At 38.7% G+C, this 3,372-nt stretch overlaps 1 non-coding gene across 1 annotated transcript; it reads right to left on the bottom strand.

The window, feature by feature from the left end:
- Positions 1 to 2,919: 2,919 nt before the first annotated feature.
- On the bottom strand, positions 2,920 to 3,022 carry LOC120093292 (U6 spliceosomal RNA). The gene has a single exon (XR_005486400.1). It is a non-coding gene; the product is annotated as a U6 spliceosomal RNA (small nuclear RNA).
- Positions 3,023 to 3,372: the final 350 nt, after the last annotated feature.

The raw sequence follows: 3,372 nt of genomic DNA on the forward strand, positions 1-3,372 counted from the left end.
TATAGAGTGAGACCCTGCCTCAAAAAAACCAAGTCCAAACCAAATCATGCCAAAACAAACCATTTAAAAATACTTTGGTGTTATTAAAGTTTGGTTCTAAACATACAGAAGTAAATAACTATATGATAATTTTTGGTTTTATAAAAGTCACTTTGTTATTAAAGTATTTGTGTGCATATGTGTGTGTGCGTGTGTGTGCATGTGTGTGTGTGCATGTGTGTGTGTGTGCGCGTGTGTGTGTGCATGTGTGTGTGTGTGCACGTGTGTGTGCATGTGTGCGTGCGTGTGTGTGTGTGCGTGTGTGTGTGTGTGTGTGTGTGTGTGTGTGTGTGTGTGTATGCTGGCATGGAAACAGGTTCAAGTTTCTCTTGATCTGAGTCCTTTTATGGCTCCTGTTGCAGGGACTGTTAGGTGACTTGGTTTTCTGTCCCTTGGTGGTCATGACCTGTGTTATTTCTTTGCCTTATATGTTATATGTTATACATTATATGTTTTATGTTATATGTTGGTGGAGCCTACAACTGTATTGTTTAGATGTAGCTAATATCCGAAATCAATTGGTTTAAGTCAATCAAAAGATAATCAGGATGGGCTTGATTTTATAGGTGAAGACTTTAAGAGAGGAACTGAATTCTCCACGAGGCAAGACACACTCTTTTTGTTTTTGAGTAAATAATCCATCATGAAGTAAGTGACCACAGCAAAGCAACTCATAGTACAAGGTACTATGAGTGATGTTTTAGTGCTAAGGGAGGCTTTCTACAAGAAACTAACCCTTTCAGTCCCACAGCTGAAGGTGAACCATCTTTCTTACCCTAGCGCTGTCCCTACCACAGGGAAGCTCTACAAGCCTGGATCTTAGATGTGGAGAAGCAGTCTCCTAAGCCAACATAACCAGGTTTTTGAGCAAAACTACATGAGATTGAGAGTCAGCTGGGAAGAACATGTTCTCTCCTCTCCTGTGGATTCAGTTAGTTATCAGTTAGTTGACTCAGATCAAACGTGGGACCTTGTGGAGCGAAGTGAACCATTTTCTTCCTTTAGACTCTTCAACATGACTCTTTAGCAACAGTTCTCAACCTGTGGGACATGACTCCTTTTTACGGGTATGGTAGGTGTTGAATAATCCTTTCGCAAGGGTCACCTAAGACCGTGTAAACAGAAATTTACAATACGATTCATGACAGCAGCACAATTACAGTTTTGAAGTTGCAAGAAAAGTAATTTTATAGTTGGGGGGTCATCACAACATGAGGCACTGCATTAAAGGGTCTCCATATTAGGAAAGTTTGAGAACCACTGTTTTAGAGTATCTATCTTATAGGCTGTAGGAAGGTTACTTGGTAGATATGTAAAGCGCTTGGTTACATGTTATATATGTGCTCAGGAAAGACCTAGCTATGTTATTCTGTAGCCATTCCCTTGTTCAGCATTTAGTGTTTGTATTTAAGGGGTGATCGCCCGAGGGCAGCTGTCTAATACCCTTGATCCAGTGTCTAGCTCATAGAAGAGATTTAATAAATATCTGCAAATAAATATATATTTAGCATATTCTGGAAAGCCCTACAGTTTGGTCCTCAGAGTGTAGGAGACACTCATGCCTTTCATTATTTCCTTAGCTGTTGAACAAGGAACACTTTTAGATGTCAGCATTGTACACATTTGTAGGCTTTTGTCTGTGACAGTGAGTACATTATAAAACTTGTTATTTTTCTGTATGTGTGTCCTCATTTGTGTGTTATAATGAATTACTCAAAAGATTCTTGTTAAAACAGGACAGTGTTTCGCACATGGAAGCCATTTATTTTGCTTCTTACTTTCTTTTAAAATATTGACAGTTTTAGCTTGATTGACCCACATGTTTTAATTTCCGTTTGTAAGACTAGCCTACTCCTTTCTCCTCGTTTCATAGAAATGATGTGTTAATACATTTTACCACATGCCTTGATTTTCACACTCCAATTATAGGCAGCACAAAATGCTATTGTACACTGTTAAGCATTTAAATTCAAAACAAAACCAGACGTTTCTATTGCCATCATGTGAGAAATTCACTAATGTCTTTCTCATTCTCGGTATAATCAAATGCTACAGAGAAAAACTTTACTTATTCAAAGAGAGGAAAGTATGTCTTGTGAATCTTTTCTTTGCCAATATCAGAATTACATCATCTCTATCTCAAAGAACCAAACGTTATCTGTATTAAACCTGGGTGTGCCGTCTTCACAGATCTTTGCATGTTTAAAGGTAGCTGCCAAAATCCTCTCGGTGGGCAATCTTTACCTCATCCTGGAAAGCCTGTTCAATTCCTTTCAAATGAAATTGCAACCTAGTTAACACTAAGTATCGCTTTAGAAACAGAGTGGAAGACCCAAGAAGATTAAAAAAGAAAGCGTCCCCAAGCGTGACCCATTCTTCTGCTTTAGGTTTTAAAGAGACATGCAAAGAGGAGCAGAATAGAGATTTTCATTTCACCAGAGTAAAGTGGGTACCGCTTGTGCGAAATGCTACAATTTCTCCGGAGAGTAATCCAAAAACGTATTTGGATCATTGTTAGCAAAGTTCACACCAAGTTTCTTCAAAACACAGCTCTGAATCTTTCTAAAAAAAATGACTTCAGACTAAGTGTGGTGGCAGAATGAGAAAAATATTTGATATCAGAAAGTGTTTCTCTGGCACTGTCATGCAAGGCTCGGTGATCACAGCTCACCATACCAGTAAGACTCTGGTTACTGTAGTGATGTTTTAGTCTTCTTAAAAATCTTCTGCTACAAAATTAATTACAACCCTCTGAAACCTAGGCTGTAGTGGTGGATATTTACACAGTAAGTTTTCTCAAAAATTGTTTCTGAAGTTAGGAGTAGCCTTAAATGGTTGGGGTGGTCTTTCATCTGTTTACCCCTTCAACCCCCTTAAAAGAAAAATATGGAACGCTTCATGAATTTGCATGACATCCTTGCACAGGGGCCATGCTAATCTTCTCTGTATTGCTCCAATTTTAGAGTACGTGCTGCCAGAGGAAGTGTATTTATCTGTCTGTTTAAAATTTAAAAGAAATCAACATAGTTTTATATCCTTTTTTTGACATTCCTTTATCCTGTAAAGGGGTAATGGATCGAATGAATCATTCCCATAAGAAAGTATTAAGATGCCTCTTTGGAGCCTGATGTGGGGGCAATGCCTGCAATGCACTACCTGACATGGAGGCAGGACTCCTGAGAGTTCCAGCTCAGCATAACCTAGGAAGACCCTGATGGAAATAAGCAAAAGCAAGCAGAACAGAAAAACCTGTTTGAAACTATGAGTTTCATAAGTTACATACCTTTGCTCTGGTCTAGAGATTAAAGTCAAGGTCTTTAGCACCCTGAGTCT

The sequence above is a fragment of the Rattus norvegicus genome, chromosome 6, assembly GCF_036323735.1.
Source record: "Rattus norvegicus strain BN/NHsdMcwi chromosome 6, GRCr8, whole genome shotgun sequence".
NCBI lineage: Eukaryota > Metazoa > Chordata > Mammalia > Rodentia > Muridae > Rattus > Rattus norvegicus.